The sequence below is a fragment of the Dromaius novaehollandiae genome, chromosome 2 (assembly GCF_036370855.1).
Source record: "Dromaius novaehollandiae isolate bDroNov1 chromosome 2, bDroNov1.hap1, whole genome shotgun sequence".
Lineage (NCBI taxonomy): Eukaryota > Metazoa > Chordata > Aves > Casuariiformes > Dromaiidae > Dromaius > Dromaius novaehollandiae.
The window spans coordinates 156,958,819-156,979,364 of NC_088099.1; the positions used below are offsets into that span (position 1 = coordinate 156,958,819).

Sequence of the window (20,546 nt, forward strand, 5' to 3'; positions counted from 1 at the left end):
TATTGCAAAACCTCTGTTCCTGAGCTGCATTGGAAGACGAGTGTAATTTGAAATGTTGGGGGCTGTGTCCCATCCCTGCCAAGGGTGTCCATGATCAAGTGTCATTGATGGGAGAAAATATAGTGATGATTAACATTTTCAGTAAGTAGAAACTGGACTGTATCCTACAAAATAACTGGAGAAGGAAGGAGTTCTCTCTAGAAACCTAATCTTCAGGTTCTTGGTGTCCTGTGGCCAGAGAAATTCCAGATGCGTGTTGTTCTTGCCACTTGAGCTGGGGGTTGTATTTCCAAGGAAAACGTGAATCTGTATGCACTGTTAGGCAGATTCCCGATTTCAACACTTTCAGACTGAGGACTAGACTGTGCTTCCAAGGACACTGCAGCTCATTATTGCTTCCCCTTCATTGCCAGTGTCTTCTTGTCATGTCCTGTCAAGATAGAAATGATTGCTCAGATTTTTGAATAGAGGTTTCTGAAACTTAGCCTGTAAATTCATGCCTTGGCATCTAAGTGAGCAGTGTGGTACCAGTATTTCGTTGAGACTTGCGGGTAGACAGCATTTTTGATAAAACTAGTGGTTCACTAGCTGTATCCAGGTTTGCCCTGCATCCCTGGGCAGGTACCCAGGTTTTAAAGCATCTGCTTAAATTTTTGTGGACTCTACATATGCATTTAGACGGGTAGCCACTCCAACCAGCAGTCACTTCGGTAGATGATAAAATCTGACAGTCTTTAAGATGCTTGAGGAAAATGTTATCCAAGCCTAGATTAAGAGGAAGAAAGGGCAAATTCAGCCTTATAGCTGCACAACTAATGGATAGAAATTGGGGGAACTAATCTCCTGGCTAAATAGGATGGACCCTGGTTAAGGCCAGGATGAAGCTGTCCTGCAAGACCTGCTAGGCGTGGCCTTTTCAGAAGATTTTCATGATTCTTTGAGATTTGTTATTTCTCGTTTTTCCCCACTGATACTGTTTACTTCTTGTGCTTGCCTTGGCTTGAGGAGTGCAAAGTCGCCTTGTTACTTCGATGCTGTGTAGCCTGATACTTCTGCACTAACATGATGTGACAGGGCCAGAGTCGTCAATGCTGCGGGGCAGCGTGCATGTCATGAGCATTATAGCTTCGTTCGGGGTGCTGAATCCTCATCCAAAACAGTGTTAATACAGAGTTTGTATATCAATGAAAACCATCCTGTTGGGCTTTTTATAAAAGCTTTTCTTTCAGGCCATCAGCGTCTTAGTGCTTGCTTTCCAGCATCTGACAGTCTCTGCCTTCCGTGGCCTGCGAAGCTCCCTGTGGAAAGGAACAAAGGTTGATTTTTGTGTTTTCTAAAACGCAGGTTGTAATGTATGCTGGAAAGTTAGATCGCATCTCACTTTCTTCTGAAAATAGCTTAGGGTTAAGCTATGCCTACACTACAGACTTCTGCCAGCAAGGCTGTACTGGCCAAAATCGTGAAGATGTGTGATTCCTGAGTGACATAACTGTGCTGGCAGAGCCCCAAGGGAAGGCTTGGCTGTATGAGAAAAAACACCCTTTTCACTCCCGCAAGGAAGTTTTGCTGTGCTGGTGCAGGACACAGTTTTCCTGCAATAGTTCTGTCTACCAGGTAGCATTTTGATCATGTTATATAGGTGTTCCTCTGCTGCTGAAGTGCCTCCAGGGTCATCGTGGTCTTAGTTCCTATAAATTTTAAAATGTGTGTTTAGAGATCCTCCTCAGTAGGAGAGAGGTGAAAACCACATTTTAATGTTGCAGGTTGTCTTTTATTGGCCTTCCTTGAGAAGCTGGTTTTGATGTTCCCTCCACCTTCTGGAACGGGGCACGGACAGCTGTTATTCTAGCCATCTATGATTTAATGCTGGATAATGTTGCAAGATCCAAAAATAAGAAGTGGAAAAAAATGCAGAGAGAGGAAAAGCACAACTTTACCTCTTGGACAGAGCAACTCCTTTCCCTCTTCTCAGTGCAACTTCACCCCCAGAGTCTTAAAAGACTGATAACTCTACTGGGTTTTTACTGCTTACTGTCTTTCCGCACAGAGTGTTATTCCTTGGCTTCCTTTAAGAGCTTATGTTATTACAAGTCTTTGGTGAAATATTGTTCCTTTCTTCCTCCCCAGTCTTTTAGCATTCTACTTTTCTTTGCTCGAAAAAAACACCTCGAGGTTGTTCTCAGCCTCCATGGAGAATCAGAGGAAACAGCACCTGATACCTGTCTGCATGTTTTGCATCCCAACGTCTCTGATACAGAAAAGTTCTGTTAGAAAAAGCATGTGTGCAAGGACTGGGGAATGAAAATGGTTTGCACAAGTCCACGCGGGGATTGAAAACTTTCCCCCCCATAGCCCTCTTCTTGCCTGTCCTTTGGCTTGGGTGCACCCGCGACCCTGTGGTTCGAATTACTACCTGCCTAGCCGTGTCCCTCAGTCCGGTACAGGACACACTGATTTCTAAACAGATCCCTAAGGATGTGCCAGCGTGTGGATGGCAAAGGCCACATCAGACTTGAATGTCTCTTATTAATCTGTTTGCGTCTACGTTTAAAGTTACTTATTACCTTTGGCAAAACTAGCGCAGTAATTCAGTCTATTGTAATTGCACAACTAAGTCTCTGATTAGATAAAAGCTCATTGAGAGGTGATTATCAGCAAGAAAATGGCAGGCTCCCCAGCCAAGCCTCCGTGGAGAGTGAGAGCTCGGACTCGAAGCGAGTATGGGGCAAGGCTGTGATTTTGGCTGATTTTTCTCCCAAAATAAGAATGGGAAATGTGTCATCTTTTGTAACAGTTTTTCCCCTCCCAGCGAAACTCAGCATTTTTCCTTCCTGCAAAGGGAACCCAAAAAATGATTTTGCTAGAGCAGGATCCTGTCAAAATACAAAAGCGGTACGGTGGAGCTCAGCCTGAAATGTTCCTGCTATCCAGCAAGTTTCCCACCAGGATATGGCAGGTCTGTTTATCGCGTTGGAGAGCAGGGATTCCCAGCTTCCCAGGGCACCATGCTTTTGTGTTTAGCCTGTCCCGATAGCTGAGGATAGCACAGGACCTGAATGTAAAATCCTTAATAACAGTGTTTCCCATATTCTCCCTCTGCCCCTGCTGATTTTCCACACTCTGTCTGCAGCTGGGACCTCGCCACTACTATGGGAGTTAGTGCTGACATGCCAGTGTTCAAAAACACTTGCCATTTTTACCTCTTTATTGATTTTTGAAGCCAAATACTAAAGCAAATAGACAAGTCAATGAGCAAAGCATTTAAATGAACGTGCAGTCACTATAACTGATACCAGGGCAAAGGAATGCGAACAGGCAGGTCCGCGGGTTGGTGCGTTTAGCTCCTGCCCCTCCGTTTTGTTTTCAGTTTTGAGCGCGGGGGCCAAGATATGACCGTATGCTTACAAAACGCTCCCTACAAACGTCTTTCAAACAATGTTGTCATAGCCTATATGTCATGTATATGTGTCGCATTTTATCACAGCGTGAATGCACCCACGTGACTCCAAACCTTATTGCGTTTTCTTTTCCTGCACTTTGTCACCAGTAACAATTGTTTTCAGTAAACTTCTGCATCTGTTCTGAATAAGTTGGAGATGCGATTTCGCTTCATTCGGGCTGGGTGGAAAAAGTCATACCGTGGAAAATTTACAAAGGTGTTGCAGGGAAAATGCTAAGCATGTGTTTAAGTATCATTGATGCTGATCAAGTTAAGTGGACACTTAAGCCTTGGGAGCTATTACGTCTTTGCAAGCATTGATCTTAGTGCGGGGTTGTGAAAGAAGAGGGAATTGATCTCCAGTCGCAAGGCCGTAAATACACCTCGCGATGAGGCATAATCAGCAAAAGTTGGTGCAGCTGTTACCATAAAAATTGTCTCGGTCATAGCTTTTCATTTTCCAAGGGTAAGATGCTTTCAGTGTTGTCTCCAGATTCTTTCCATTTTCGAAAGTTTTTTTTCTCCCCTTGTGATTTGTTTTCCCTTATTTTTCTTTCCGTGCAGTCACATTTTCGTAGTTTTAACAAGGTTCTGAAGTTAACACCACTCTGTGGCAGTGATATCTAGGCCAAAGAGGTTCACACCTCTTCGGTGTGAGTGAGTTCTTGTGATTTTGGGGGAGGGAGTTCTTGTGATGAGGACGTGAAGGAGCAGGGAGTGAAGGCTCATAGGTCCAGATTCGATCTCTGTGGCTTTCCCTCCTGTGAGCCTTTGGCAAATGAGAGAGTAATGCAGATTCCATATAGCCATCTTTAAAATAGAAAAATAGATCTTCCTTGGGGAGAGCGTGGATTAATTAACGTTTCAGAGGCTCTTTGAGTTCCTTTGATAGGTGTTGCAGAAACGCACAAGGGTTTTTTCGTCTTGCTAGACATAGGCTTTGTGAGGGATGGGTTTTAATGAAGTTGGTTTACCTCCTAAGAGCTGTTTTTCAGGGAAGACTATTTAACTTCTTATGTATATTTTTTGTCATCAATTTAAATCAAATAAGTACAACCTCTTGACCATGACTGGATCTGGTACCTTCACATCACAGAGGCTTATGCCGGTAATTTGCCAGTAGCCTCAGGGCTCTGATAGTAATTTACCAGATGCGATGCTGAAGCTAATTTGCATCTGTATTTACATAAATGCTTTAATTAAAATTATGTGCACTAACCTGAGGTAGATGAGCAGCACTGCTTGCTGTTTGTTTACGTTCCCCAACAATCAAACCCTGCCTTGGTTTCTGCTTACAGATCATACGACTTGACAAAGCTGTTCAGGGTACGGACTAGACACTCGGCAGATTTCTGCTTAGCGTCTGCTGCAAACTGAGGAGAGACCTTAACCTTCAGGGCCAAATTCTGCCTGTGGTTTAGCAGCAGAGGGGATCTGAGCATCTTGATTGTGATGATCAAATCTGGTCTGCGGGTGCTGTAGGTTTAGGGGAGGTCTGTGCCGTCGTGATTTCTGTGGCCTTGCAAATGAGGTCTGCCTTGTATCGTGCAGAATAAGGGGTCACGAAACCCCTTCGAGGATGGTAGAAATACACTGTGAACACAGCCTCCATCAATAACAACATTTCTGAGCGCTGTCCGTCCCTGAGCTGAGTGTTGCAGAGCTCCCTGCAGCGCAGACTGCTCTGGGTACTGGGACATTGCTGTGCCCGAGGGGGGTCCTGGTCGTTTTGGTGGGATGCGTGAGAGCTTGTGACCAAGAGAGGGTGAAGGCAGTGGAGATGTTGACTGAGATTTTCACTTAGATGCCGTATTTGATCTGGAAAATGCTATATAAACAGAAATAAGTTGAAGCCTGAATTAAATCTAAGCTGTGCAGTTTCCATTTGGACAGCAGAGGATTTGTCAGGGAATTCCCTTTGGTTCCTGTCACTGTTGCTTCATGGTTATTAGGGAAGATGTCATAAAATGTCGCAAAGGAAACAAATTGAGTGGCAAAGTTACAGCCGGTTTCCCTGACCGCTTTGAAGACACACAAAGGACGTGGTAAAGAGAGCTGTGACTGCCCTGGATGGGTTTGGAGGGCTGCTGAGCTTTATTTAAAGGAATTTACTTAACTTGCACTTGCTTCAAAGCTACCTTTTCCCCTGCCGTGGCGTTGCATGTAAATTGGAGCATTACCAGCCCCTTTCTCCAGCGACCGCTAACTGAATTTGTCAGCAGCCACGTCTGAGCGCGGCATGAGACAGCCCGCTCGAGGCTCGGCCTGCAGACGTAGTTATTTCTTAGTGTGTTTGCCCAAGGGCATGGACTCCACCACGCGTTGCGACTTGCCCTAGGACGGGCGGCCAAAACCTGTTTTTTGAGGTCCGTGGAAGGAGTCTGGGCACGAGAGCATGTCAGTTTGCAGCAAAGTGGCCTAAATATGTAAGCAGGGAGGTGTGAGGCCGGCGGCGAGCAGGCTGGGGCAGGTTGTCCTTTGGTGGGGGAGGCGCTGAGCGAGCTCCGGCGCGGGGGCCGGACCCGCCGGGGGGGCTCTGCAGCCGGGCCAGGCCTCGCAGCGCGGGAACGCGGGCATTAACCAAGCGCACAGCCTCCGTGTGAACCGATACAGCATGAATAAATCCGAACTATCGGCCTCTCTCCACCTCATCTGTAATAAGGGGGTGGAAATCCTTGCCATGTTGAAATTTGGGCAGCGCTCTGATGCTTGCTGCGAAGATGCTGAGAGCAGCCGCAGTAAAGCAGCCGGCGCTGCTGAGGAAGAGGAGGGGTAGGAAGGTGCTGGTTCCTCCATCTGCCTTTTCCCGGTCGCTGACTGGTGCCAGGAGGGAGGGCAGAGCACGGCCGGGGAAGAGGCAGCGCTCAGCTCCCCTTTGGGAAGGGAGCAGCTGAAGGAAGGGGCTGCGCTGGGGAGCACAGGGTTCATCGCGCCGCGTGTTTTGCACGGAGCGAGGGAGCCGGCTAGGAAGGGAGTTAAATGAACAGCGCAGGGTTTAGAGTAAGGTTTCCTTCAAAATCCTAGTGTCTGCCTGGTTTTACAATTCACTGCTAATGCTTTAAGTTTCCGAAGCGCTGTGAGCCAGGCTTTAATCAGCCGGCGTCGTAGCGGTGCGCTTGTATGTTAAGACTCATGGTCTGTGTCACTGCTCCAGAGATATACCTGGAGACTCGGTGGAGAGGATCTGGCCTAGTTTCTTCGGCACAGCTCGTGATATATTGTCATTTCCCTGTGTAACGTGGCTCTCTCTAGTCTTATTTTTCAGGGGGTTTTCTTCGAAAGATCACAAGGCTCCGAGCGATCAATTAGAGCGCGGTGGCGGCTGGAAGCCAGGGTGTAACGCACCAGTGGTTCTGCAGTCAGGAGTCTATTAAAAATGGGGCTTAAAGCTGGGAGCGGAGGGGGGTGCGGGGGGCAGGCCGGCCCAGTGGCGCCGTTCCCCGCACCGTGCAATTCCCAGCACAGCCGCGCTGCCGCGATGAGGCAGGATGAGTCTTCTCAAATTGCCGTTGGAGGTAGCTCGCCCCGCGATTTGGGGGTGGAGGCGGGGGGAGCGAGCGAAGCGCCGAGGCGGTCAGAAGGAAAGCGGGAGGCTTCGCGGCCGGCGTCGGCCGGATCCTGAGCCCGGCACAGGCTGGCCCGGGGCCGGGCTGCCCGGTGAGCGGCAGCGCTCGGAAGCTGGCTCGGCGGCCGGATGGCGTCTTTCTGCTCATCGTTGGCATGACCTAACTCCACTAGCATGGATTTCCATAGTGAAGACGAGACTTATTTTGGCAAAAACACCGAGGAGATGTTGAGGTTTAGTCGTTTGCGTATCAAGCTATTAGATCCAGTGAGGTTGGGATTTTTGCTTGCGTTACACGACCGGTTTGGTGGAAACTATCACTCATCTCTCAAGTCTCAGCTCTCTGGGTCGGGAAAGTGCAATCTGGACATGCCGCTGTGACGCAGCTCAGAGGTCCATGCCGATGATCTTCTGGACCTCGAGCGTGCCGGACGGGCGTCCCAAGCCAGGAAGGAAATGTCAGCGTTAGGAGGCCGCTCGCGCTCTCCAGCACCAGCGCGTGCGAGGATGCAGTGCTGCTCGTGCCTGTTCCCCCAGCAAACAGGGCCAAAGCGCGAGCCCAGCTTCCAGCAGAAGCACACTTGCCCATCAGGCTCTCGGGCAGTGTTTCGCTATTGCCGGCGTCGCACCACAGACAACATGTGCAGAAGCATCTCCGAATGGAAGGGAAGGAGTGCTTGAGAGCCAGTTCATTAGCTCTTCGTTTTCATTGGGAGTTAATTAGGCTTCCCTACCACTTTATAACTCTTTTTTCGCTGTCGTCTGGAGTTGCAAGCGAATTTTCTGAGTCGCAACTGCAACAAATTGTCGCCCGTTCGTAGGCGTCTGCCTATACGTGCCGCTTCCTCGTTTCCCACCTATGAGTGCAGGTGAAGTTGATGTGACACGTCAAGCTGTCTGCAACAGGTGCCCCCTTCCTAGGACCCGTCTTCTGTCACCTGAGGCCACTGCTTATTTATTATTCCCATTTAAGAGCAAGGCACAGACGGGTGTCGATGAAACATAAAGCAAAGCTGGAGGCTCTACCAAATAGTTTGTAACCACAGAGCAAAACTTGGCAGGGGGCAGAGAGAAGGAAAGATGAATTGCTGGTAAAACATGTGTGAGAGAGTTTTTAACATGTTTCTCTCCACATTAGCCTTCCTAGACACCGTCAGTTGTCAAAGTTTTGTATACCTCACAACAAAGCTGCTAAACAGTATTTAATGAAAACAGGTGGAGCATGAGAAGAGGACATTTACTGAGTTTAGACATCAATCCGTGTGCTTTTTCACTCTGAGTTAGACTGTATTTTAAAAAGAAAAAAAGTCTACCTTTTTGGTTTGAAGTTGCCCAGCAAAACTAATGCTTGGCTCAGGTGGATGTTTGACTTCAGTTCTGATGTTCTCTTTTTCTTCTTTTTGAACTAAAAAAACCTTAGCTTAAAAAAATGATACGGTATTTGCAGAATCAATAGAAAAGCTGACCCAGATAAAAGTGTGCAAAAATTGGTTTCATGCCCTAGAACTTTTCCTGCATGCTTTTTGATGCAATGTATCTGATCCTTCAAAAAGGAGGTAACGTACAGTGATCTCAGCAGCTTTGAAGAATCGTTCTGGAAGAATAACAAGGAGCGCTGGAGAAAAGGGTGGGCACACGCTTTTTTTTTTGTTTGCCCTCATTAAATGTATTGCGAGAAGGAAGAAATTAATGTCACCTTGCAGGTTATGTTTAAGGGTAGGATAAATTTTGTATGAAGTCCATTTTTGTCTGATTTTTAAACCGCGGAAGTGTGTTTCTCCTGCACAGCTGTTGGCAGTGGGACGCGGGTTGTCCTGTCTGCTCCTTGGGTTCTGACCGGCTCCTGCTGGAGTGTGTGGCGAAGCTGCATTTAAATAGTAGCCAGATTCGCTCTCAAAAAATGTAATTATGCTCTGGATTCTGAATTAGGTAGAAAGCTGTAAAAAGCATCTGTTGCTACGGACTTACTCCAACATAAGTAGACTCCAACCTTAATTTAATTCAAATATAGCATTTAGATCTGCGGGAATTTATAAAAGCCGTTGCACATTAAATGTCTGATCCTTTTTCACTTTGGTTTCCCAGAGCATCCAAGGATATTTTGAAATGGGGCCCGGGAGGCACAGCAAATAAATGTTCAATACAGGCATTACTGCAGCGAAGGTGATAAATGGTTAGGGAAGATTTATGGGCCTGTGGGATAGGCAGGCTGCGGGGAGAAGGTCTCATCCCCTCTCGTCGTAACCTCAGCTTGAGCTGAGCCGGTGGAGCCTGACGCCGTGAGGGGCTGTGCGGCACCGCGTAGGCGATGCCAGGCGGCCTTTCCCATGGTCTCGCTAATGGCTCCTTGATCACTTGTAGCTGAAAGTAGGTCCCCTGGCACGAACGTGTGGGCTGCTGGCCCGGCTGCACCTCGCTGAGCGTGCCAGATGCATCTCCACCGATGCTCCTGAAAATAAGGGACTCAGTAACACCCGATGGCTCCGGCCTGCGAGAGCGAAGGAGGCACAAGCACCGTTACTCGGAAGGAGGAGCAAAGTGATTTCGTGCTCTGTTCTTACACCCTGGGCTTATTTTGCTGCTTTTACCACTTTTGCGCTGACGGCTGCTGCTGCGTTTGGCAGGCGATTGCAAACACATCGGTGCTTGCAGCCAAGACCAGGAGTGGTCTGAACAGCCGGAAAAGGGATGCCCCATCCTCTTCTATTTATTTTTGTAATAACAAAATGTAGGTGTTGGCTGGCCTTGGCAGGTCATTTTTTACCTTTTTATTTTTTTAAGTTGCGGCAGGGGAATCGAGGGAAACAAGGGAGGAGATGAGTTAAGAGAGCAGGAGAAAGAGTGTCTGCTGGGCGACTGGGGGTGTAATTTGGGTAGAAAATCAGGCTGGAACTGGAAAGACCAGGCCAAACCCAAGAGCGGTGCTGGGAGGCAGTGAAGTGTGTTGTTGTGACAGTGGGTCAGAGTCCTGAAAATAACTAGGGGTGTTTCTGGCTGCAGTCTAATGTGGGCAGATTTGCGCACACGTGGACATCTCCTAGAGGCAATCTCAAATAAATCACCCCCATCCTTGGCAGGTTGGCCCACTCTTTGAAACCAACGGGACTGATTTGGGTTGGTTTATTTTTGCAGTCTGTTCAGTTACTTTTCTCTGTTGGTCTTTTTAACTCTGCCGTTGTGATGAGCTTAAATATATGTGTGGGAGAGGAAGGAGGGTGTGACTCTTGGCCGAGGCCTCTATGGGCAGCAGCCGTAGCTTCAGTTCGTCCCACTGGGTCTTTTTAACGGACTGGTATCGCAACACCTGGGTGGATCTGAACCTGGGGTTGGACGTCCCTCGGAGTTGAAAATTAATTAGCGGATGAATAGTCTGCAGCTTGGTCGTTTAAAAATAAAAATATATGTATTGCTGTAGGTATGTTGGGCAGCAGAAGTGTCCTGCAACAGCGCTACTGTAGCAACAACTGTGCTGGAAAACAGTTATCAATCACGGTTCTGGCAGGAGGGAGTCTGACAACTGTTTTCCAGCACGTTTATGACTGCGGGCAAGCCCTTCGTGTCCTGTGTCAGAGGTGACTATCCAGAGAGTGACAGGCTGAAAGGCAAGGGATAAAGAGGAATCATTTGAAATAGTTAAGTCTACTTAAAGCCAAGTAAATTAATGATGAACTTTCCACTGGGCAAAACCCTACAGGACATTTTCTCTCTCTCTCTCTGGCTGAATTTTCTTACGTGATGAAACATTCCTGTCCTTGCTTTAAAGCCTTCGCTGCCAATTTGAAATAGTGTATGAAACTGAGATTTATCATCCTCTGAGAAAACACTTTGATTTGTTGAACGGAACTGGGAACAGTTAAGGAAATGGAAAAGAAGATGATATACCTTTCGCCTGCACTGAGAAGGGAGCGTGGGGATGTGCCGGCAGGTGAATACGGTTAGCCTTGAGCAACGCTTTCCCCTTCTCCTTCAGTTCGGTTCCCCGGTGCCGGACTAGCGAGATGTAATGGTGGGAAAGCGAGGTGTGCATGGCCTGCACGGAGAAGCAGGGACACATCCCCGACGCCTTCTTCCCCCATGCCACAGAGAGAGCCAGGAGCCGGGAGCATTCCCAGGCAGGACGACCCCCGGCTCAGCTCCCGCGCCCGGCTTCGTCGCGGGGCTCCCGCGCTTTCTGGGTCAGCTGCTCGCGGTTTTGGAGCATGACTTTCCTGCTTTTCTGTGGCTTTAAGCAGCGAGATTGCTCTGACCGGATGGATTTTGTCCCAAAAGAGAACGTATTTTCTGAAATCTTGGCGAGTGTTGGCAGAGGAGGAACACTTTCTCACGCACTGTTCTGCAATAACAGTGAAAATGTGCCTAAACCTAGGAAACTTTTTCCTGTTTTTTCAGAAAGGCTCCATTTTGCTTATTTTTGTGCTTCTGAATGTTTCCAAAGATAGCTAGCAACATTTAAGGAGACATAGCAAAGAGGGGCTTGGTCCATTCTTTGCCTTGCTGTAATTTATAGAAGTTTTCCGGAGGGAGGTGAAGCTCTGCGTGCCGGGAGGGGAGCCACTGTGGCAGCCCCAGCGCGCCCGCCGCTGTCTTTGGGCCCGCTCGCCGGTCGCCGTCGCGTGCCGGCTGCGGGTACAGCCCTTGCCTCACACTCTGGTGGTGGTCACGCCACCGTGGCGGGTGAGACGGGCCCTCACGGAGGGCCGAAACGCGCCGGAGCCCTTCCACGCGCCGAGCCGCCTTGGCTTTGCGCGGAGGTTTTCCTCCTCGCCTCGGCAAGCCGCCGGGACGTGTCGGCCTGCAGACCGGGGCGCTCCAAGGGCAGGTGCATGCCGGGCGAAGCGCGTGGAAGCAGCAGCCCTGTGAAAGGCGCACGCCCTGTTTTTCGGTCGCTGCTGGCCCGGGAGCCTCGGTTGCACCCTGCACCCGCCGAGGCCGTGGGAGGCGGCTCGAGGAGCGCCAGGGTTTCTGGCAGCAGCTGCTGCGAAATGGGAACGGCCGTATCCATTTCAGCTGCATTCAAAGCGCGGCGGAAAGCCGGTTACATGCCAGACGGGATAAGGATGAAATCCAGGGGGTGAGGAGGTGTGGGGGATGTATCCAGGCCTCTCGGAGAGCGTTACCGGCTTCATGGCGTAGCGCATTACGTACCACGTGCAGAGACTTCACAGCACTTCTGGGTTAAGTAACCTTTTGGCTGCGTATTTAAGTCCTGGGTAGAAACGACGGTCTTCCGTTTCATGAGTTTGTCTTAGAGAAGGCCAAGGGCAGGGATGGGTTAGTGAAACCTTCTGATGGACTTTGCAGCTCCGCGGCCGCTGTTGGTGTTGCAGGTGGAGGAACTGAGAGGTGGAGCGGCGTGCCCACGGGGAGGCAGGACACCTCTGGCACCACCAGAAACGCCACCCGTATGCTCCGGTTCGAGTGCCTCAGCTTGAACCGTAAAGCTGCCTGTCCTCACGCTATTGAAGCCTGTGTGTTTTGCAGGTGAAAGCGTTATCTTTCTGAAAAGGTGTTGAAGGTCAGGTTCTGATGAACACAGTGTCCTGTTGCCCTGAAGTCTGCCAGACTTTGGTGGATGTTTAAAGAGGAGCTTCAGAGAGAAGATACCACATGACAACGCTCTGGCCTGTGAGCCAGGATCTGTTTGGGACCTCAGGATCTGCCAGGATAACTGGAATTTGCAGCATGTTGATATAGATGACTTTCAGAAAAGCTTATATCTGCTAATCATGCCATAATAACAGTGTGTGAGCTCCAGACTGTAAACCACACATTTCCTACCCAGCTGCGAATATGTAATTCGATAGCAAACATTCCTATTTTAGCGTGAAGAAATAATTCACATCGCCGAGGTTGTAATTTATATCATGGCAGCTTGTAGAGAAATCCAGGTATAAGCGAGGTTGAAAAGTTCAGTAACGCCTACCGAGACACAAACACCGCGGGGACGGCGGGGCGAAGGCAGTCGACAGGGCGGCCTCGATGTCTTCCCTTCATCGGCAGGGAGCCAAGCGCTGTGAGGAGCTGCCCGGCTGGCATCCGTCCGGGAGGTCAGGTGCAGTTTGGGGTGTTTTTTTCTTTGACTTGAGCACAGTTGGGGAAAGCGACACTTGCAGGGCTCCTAGCTCCGTTTCTCTTTGCAAAATGTTCTTTTGCAAAATCGATAATTTGCTTCAGTTGAGAGAGTCTCAAAGGGACTTCACTGCCGAGCTGCTAGAAAGTACAGTTATTTCTCTTCGACACCCTAACGGCAGCTCCAGATTTGCGCTTTACCTCACCAAAGAGCTTGCGACAATCTGGTTATTTGGGAAATTGCATTACGAACAATGAAAAATGACCGCATTTCCAGGTGTTTGGTGCAGCAGTGTCAGGGTTGCCGAAACCGCGTGGGGCACTCGTGTTTCTCAGGTGACGTACTTCCTAAAATCTTCTTGTTTGTCTGGGCTTTTTTCACTTTGTCATGAGCTGCTATTTATTCTAGAAAGCATCTAGGGTGACGAGGCAGGGTTTGGGCTCGTGGTCAAGTTGTCGCGGCCAAGCGGACTTGCTCGCCCTGCAGAGAAGGAAGGAGGGCTCCAGTAATTTGGCTTGTTCCCCGCAGGCTGCAGGCGAGGATCACGTGCCGCCGGCACGCAGGCGGGTGCAGTGAGTCAGGTGGTGTGCGGCAATGCATGCAGCACAGCGACCCATTTCGGACGTGCGCTCGCTAGGATGCCTGTGCGGATGCTCTTCTGTGGAGCGGAGAGCTCGTATGCTGAATTAATGCAGCGGTAGTGACATGCCTGAGGAAAGTGATGTTCTCATGGCAAAGCGTGCTGGTTCCCCCAGTTTAAGCTGGTTTAGAGTCAGTGTGCCCACCTGGGAGGTTGTTCAAGAAGAGCCGTTGGGGATGTGACTGCTGAGGTAGGCAAACTCAAGATGAGCACCCTTGGGCAAGACCCATTTTCTTTTCACAGTTAATTACTGACCTATTGCAAAAATTTTGACATTCCTGGGTGAAATGTGTTTGTGATTACTTACCTTCTGACTTTACTTCAATATTGCCTAATTCAAGATTTTCATAAAGCAGCAGCAGATCTTCCAAAACCGTGAGACTGTTTGAAAGATCCCTAATGTATAAGAAACTTGTTTCTGAGCTGTTACGTGATGCTCAAATCATATTCTCACAGCCACAAGGCCTAGAAGCTTTTTACATAAATTCTGAAGAGGACTGTGTGATGCGAGCGCAACGGCAAGGGACTGGATTTAATAACCCTGGGGATTTCTTCTGCTTTTCTTTCCTGAGATCACACCAGAAACTGTTGCCTTCAACAGCTGGGCCTTCAGGAAAGCAGCAAAGATTGTGAGGCTCGTTATATGATCCTAAATAGCAGCAGTGCTGTATGTGCGTATTTTTTTTTAATTAACCTTCTTTAGAAAGAGTTGAGTGATGAGGGATTTTCTTGAGACTGATGTCCCAAATCAAAGCGCTTTACAGGAGAACGGCTCCCTCAGAGCAGAAGTATGGTAGATCTGGAACCGCTTGTCGTAATAGGTGGATGTTCTGCCATGTTTTGGGGCTGAGGATAGTAAAGGGGGCTCGGTGTATGAAAGTACAGAGTTAATTGGCAAAGCAGCGAGAGCTATGTGGTTCCAAGTTTCAGCGCTGAGGCTGTGCTGAGCTCGCTGGGGGGGGGTCAGGACAGCAGGAGCACAGGGGCCCGGGTGGCCGAGAACGAGTGTTTGGTCAGATTTAAAAGGCAAGCCCTGACCGAAGGGGCTTGGGGACAGAGAGGAACAGATAGAGACCCAGTTTTCCAGAGGTTTGAGGCCTGGGGAAAGATGGAGCTATTTAGCATTACAGGTGATTCTGTCGTTCTTCAGAGTGTTTTATTCGTAGCGGTGGGTTTGGTCTTGCTGGCGGGACTGGTCATTTTTGTGAATTGGTCACAGCACTGAAAAGAAAGGATTTCAGATAGTGAACTCAGTAGAAGATACTGGACTAAGTACATTAAATACAGAAAGTACTCTACACCTGGCACGTGACCTAGTATGGAAAACGGGGGACCCTGCCCCAAAAGCGGGAAGGGCCAGCTGGCAGAAGCTGCCTGGTGAGACCAGAAAAGGGGCGGAGGTGCAGATAGCACAAAATTCCCAGCTGTTCTGCATGTTTGCTTCTCTTTTACAATTCAGGAAAGCTAGCGTTTTGCCTTACTTTTGAGATGGAGTGAAATGAGAAGCAGTTTCCTCTTTATCTATGAATAAACATGCAGCTTTTTTCTGTTCTGAGCCTTTAAAAAGTGATTTTGCTTGTATAACAGCTCCTGGCCTCCCCGCTACTTGTGCAGCTACGATGTTCTTTCAGGAAATCAAGTCATATCTTCCTTTAAAAAGAGCCAACAAATATCTTCCTAACCTGCTGGGAAGGAGCAAAAGACTCCTAGTTACTTCGTTCTGATTTGCTTTCCGATTTCCCAACTAACCCTTCTCTGGCCAGATAACAAGGCAAGCGTGAAGCTGCAACCCCAAGTGCTTCGGTTTGAGTTGAAAATGAAGGTTGTGCTCCTGGAACTGCTGAAGTAATCAATAAGTCTCCTTTCTTGAGGGCCAAGCAGGGTGTTTTACTGAATATATTTCTTTTCCTCGGAGCAGTCCCACGATCGCTGCTTTTCTCCTAGACCTGGCCTGTTCCTTGCCGACCCTCAGGCGCGCCGGTTCTCGGATGTGTGCACACACACGTGCACAGTTGACGCCAGCATGGGAGGGGGTTTTTTATATCAGTTCTGCTGCTACGGCTGCTGAAGCTGAACCTTACTCTCCCCTGTCATCTCTTCTTTTTAAAAAATAAAAAAGCAAACATGGGTAAAGCAAACCTGTAACTTTGGGACACAGCAGGTGAGACCCTTTAAGGCGGAGAAGGGCAACAAGCCAGATGGCATTTTGTCAAAGTTCCCGGCAGCCAAACAGAGCTCGGTCTGATACGCGTCTCTTGGAGCAGATGTTTTGTGGGTATTTCCAGCATAAACCGCGAGCGGCAGTATCTTGGGACATCAGTGGATGAGTGTTCTCCACTGTCTGCTTGGCCTAAGAAATGTGGATTTTTTTCCCCAAGAGGCCCCCAAGGTATGTAGTGTTACTGCAGCAGGGTTGAGGCTCTGAACCTTTTAAGCTCTGCTTTTGTCTTCGTGGTGGTCAGTGAAAATGGGATTGCTGTAATTCCTGTCTGTCAGCATTCCCATGTGCTTCTCAAAAAACTCAGTTGCCAGTCAGAGAGTGGAATGGATGCATGTTATTCTCTCCTTTTTTTCCTGACTTACGTAGATTTTCTCCTCTTTTGCAGGTATCTGAAGTTCTACTCGCCTTCGAGGAGGTATAAGCACTGAGATTCCCAGGATGTAAGAAATACATTACTGTGAGTAGCTTTTTTTCTATTTTGCTTTTAAGAGAGAAAACCAAGCTTGCGCAAACAGAAGGAAGATTTAAAAAAAGAGAAAAAGACACTTTAAGAAATGTTTACAGCAAGCAAATCTACTATTTTGGAACCAGTTGTACATCTTTGGCACCTCTTTGCAACCCACAAAATAAAGTGAGCACTGTATTACCACATAGGCTGAATAATTATCTCACTGCAGATACAAACCACATGAATGTATTTAACTGAGAATATGGTCAACAGAACGGACCATTAGCACCATCTGAAGCTTATTTATTGTTTTCAAGCTCTACCAGCCATTGAAAGACAAAATCTTGTTGGAGAGTTGAGAGTTGTTCTTCACGAAGAAAGCTTTCATGTTGTGAAAAGGGAAAAGAACAGGTTTACCACAAGGTTGTGTGTGTGTGTAAAGCAACCCAGGTCTGTCATCGAAGCAGAAAACTAACTGAGTAGCAGTGCAGGTAGGAAGCAGTATCGTGCTCCTGCCTGGTGTGGCAGGGTACCTTCAGAGGAGCTTTTATGCCACATGAGGCACCTGAATGCCTAGCTCCCTCCCCTTGCCCCAAAGCAGCGGGGGCTGTATCTCATATGTTTAAAGAGCAGCGGCACCTTAGGCCTCTCCCCGTGTTGATGAAGGAGCCGGGGCTGTGGTTGCTCCTCCAGCTGCAACTGGTTTGCAGGATGGCCAGGTGGGACAGCCTGGGCTGTGCTAGGACCAGCCACTGCTCTTAAGGAAGGCTGGCCAGAGCTTCCCTGCTATGTGTCCCAGTGTGGCAGGGACAGGCAGGTAGGACTTCTTGTGTTGGAGCTGAAATATGCTATGGAAGGATGGGGCTAAAAATCAAATTGGATGTTTGGGTGCTGCTGTTCTGCTGGTCCAGGCTTGTTTGTCAGCAAGTCCTTTGTGCTGACTCTAGGTGTTAGGAAGCAGTAGGTAACAGCCAAAAGTTAGCTGGGTCAAAGCATCAGACTTGGGGCTTTATAACAGTATTGTGTCCAGCCAGATAAAAGCTACATCTAGAGTGAAGGAAGTACATATGTGTGTTTTTTCTTTTTTTCAGTAGAATAGTTAAATAGTTTCTTTGAGTTTTAAAATCAGTCCAGCTCCTACCCCATTTTTATCCATGCTCTATGGTGATGGAAATCTATGGTTACTTGGAAATCAGCAGAATTTTGTTTCCATTTTTATTTTAGTGGCATACAGCCTGTTTTCTATTACACCAACACAAATCTGTTTGGGACAGAGCAGAATAAAACCCGAAACTGAAATCAGCCTTAAAAGGCTGTGTTTTGTTAATGGGAAAGAAACTGAGTCTAGCAATCTTCAAAAAAGTGCTTAAAAATTGCAAAATAAATACCTAGCAGGCATTCAGAAATTGGTAAGAAAAAGCCTGTGCTGGGGAATCCTAAATTCAGCCTTTTGTGAAGGATACTGGAAATGAGTCCGGTAATGGGGAGAAAAGGGATGTGAAGTTATCATCATTCTTTGTCTTTCATATTTATTTTTCCCTCAGCAGGTTTCATAGCTCGTGCTCTCCCTCTGAATCAAAAATGTTTTCTCCCAGCTCCTTGTGTTTAAACCGCCACGTGAGGCTTGCTAATCAAGCTGTGGGGTTTTTATTTTATGTCAGTTGCTTCTGATGCTTTGCGCAGAACAGGCTCTGGCTTCTTCTTCTACAGCTGTGGTGGGAAGAGTAGAAACCGGTTTAAGTGAGTAAATTTGGCAGATGTACCCCACAACTGTCTCAGGTGTATCTGTTAGAAAGGTGCCACGTTTCTATGTTGTATCTCTCAAAGTACATCCATATGTTAGAAATGCTGTTCACTTGTCTTCCAAGCAAAGTTTACTTTTTTGTTTTTTTAGCAGGCAGTGTTGAAATTTGGCATGGTTCTGCTCTGCAAGCATTTCTGAAGTGTGCTGTCCTAATGAATCTCGGTTTCTAATGAATCTGTGCGCTGTTCGCTGCTGTAAGTGGAATAAACAGGGAGACTTGTTCTAGTTGCATGTCCTGCTCTCCAGAGGCAGACTAGCAGTGCCAGGTAGATGTTGTCCGCTAAATCAAAGCAAAGCAGTGATGCTGACTGAGGCAGGCAGTCTGCAGGTGCCTCTGGTATATCATAGCTGTGTTAAGAGGGTGAAAGATAAAAACAGAATAGCGTGCTTCTTGGAAGCTGCCCAGGTAACTTGTGAATGTTCTCAGACGGCTCTGGAATTATTGCAGTGTGTTGTAGTCACTGCTTAGCAGTGAAAGGAGACTGTAAATTCCCATTTACCTGTATCCTAGTACTCTGGCATGTGAAACACTGCTTGATGGAAGCTTGAATGAAGAACTGGGGAATGCAAAATGTCTGCTGTTGCAGCAGGGTGATGCTTATTGTAAAATTATGTGCTGCTGAAAAGGTAGGGGAGAAACTAAAGCTGGGGAAGCTTGATTGCTCTGTATCTGCTCTCTGCATAACATTTTAAAGGACAATACCAAAAAGTACTGGCACCAGGCATTCGAGGATGTGGGCTCTCACGTTCAACCTGGAGAGGCTTGATGGAGAAAGGGGGCTTTCTTTGCTGTTTTCCCCTCTCCATCTTACTCCCATTTTCTCCCTGAGGATGTGACCTACTGCTTGACCGAGGGGTGAGGATGTTCGCTTGCAGCCCAGGGTGGAAGCTGGGTAGGGAACTGCGGGTGGCTGTCTGCCTTTCCCCAAAGTACTGTACCCTTGCAAGGGGTGGCATTGGGCAATGCAAAAGTTGTTCAGGATGGCTCTGGCCATCACCCATGTGTGAGGGAGTTCGAGACAGCTGTCAGTTTGCTGTGTTATGGCTGATCATAAACTGTGTTGGTGTGGGGAGCTGCTTATGTTCCCAGCTGGCCTGGGAACAGGGACTTGAAAAGAGGCAAGGCTGAGAGGTGGGAGCAGCAGTTGCTTTGCCTGTTAGACACTAACTCACCTGCTCTTTGTTAGCACTCTGCTATTGAGTGGAAATATCCGTGTTCTGCTGCTCCACTGGGCAAGATCCCATCCACAGGGTTTTGTTCTGTGGGTGACAAGACAGAGCCACTTCTTCGTGAGAGAAGAGGGGCCAAGCACCAGGAGGAAGCAGGGGGAGACTGTTTCTTTCAGGCTGGGTCTCTTCAAGGAGAAGTGTCTGCAGCTTTATCATCGTGGTGTGGTTGCTTTCCTGCCCTGGGATGCTGTGTATGAGGAAGAGTTGGTGGGTTGGCTACAGATCAGGGCACTGGTGGTGTGGGGTCCCTGGGCCAGGCTGTGGCACTGGGCTGCTGAAGTATGGGAAGTCCAGCAGAAACATGCACATTTCATACAGTGTGTAGTCAGTGTTTCTCATGAATAATGTAGAAAACTTTCCAACTGTTTTCTGTAAACAGCTGGATTTTATTTTATTGTGGCTGACCCGCATTCTCATGATGCAGGCTTGAACCAAATCACTCCCGATACCTGGTTGGGAAGCTTGTGCATGTGTCACACCATGTGCAGTCTTTGAGTGTGTAACTGTAAAGGAGATGCTTGTTGTGGTTAACCATTCCCAGCCAGGTGACACTTAGGTGGATTTGGGGTTTGGAGACTTCAGGGTTTCTTTTTTTTATCTCGTATTTGAAGCTCAAGCGCTGCATTTACAAACTGTTCCTAAGAAAGCAAAGGCAAAGCACAGAAAGTCCCCGGCAGTGGTGTGTCCTCTGAATGCTGGCACCGCGTACGGTGATGACTGTGCAAAATGTGGCAGCAGTGTTGCCACCACGTCTTGTGTGAAGTGAAAGATTTGGCTCTAGCTGTGGCCTTCCTTGAAGGCTGAAGCGTCATTTGTGCTCTTCACCAGAAAACCCACCTCTCTAAACAGTGCGCTCATTGCAAAATCAGTGGCACATTTCCCCTGTACTCAGTCGCACTACTGTCCTGTAGTTTTGGGCAGACTGCATTAAATTTTTAAAAGGGGGGGGAGGGAATTACTGTTGTAGCTGAAGAATACAGATAGGGAGGAGAAATTCGTTGGAGAGTAGGTGAAATTTAGTCGGGAGAAGCTAGGCTTAACTAAACCCCTTCGTTCCTCCTTTAATCTGGGATTTGGAAGCCAGCTTAGGTGGAGCACTGCTAGCGGATCACGGGGCGGTTCCTCAGCC

General features: G+C 48.2%; 1 protein-coding gene across 2 annotated transcripts in view; it reads left to right on the forward strand.

Annotated features, from left to right (window-relative positions):
• Nucleotides 1–20,546, forward strand: part of ZHX2 (zinc fingers and homeoboxes 2) — a 74,572-nt gene that overhangs the window by 14,556 nt on the left and 39,470 nt on the right. For both annotated transcript variants that reach the window (XM_064507836.1, XM_064507835.1), the window contains exon 2: nt 16,321–16,392. The gene's annotated coding sequence lies outside the window, so the exon portion shown is untranslated. The remainder of the gene's footprint in view (nt 1–16,320; nt 16,393–20,546) is intronic.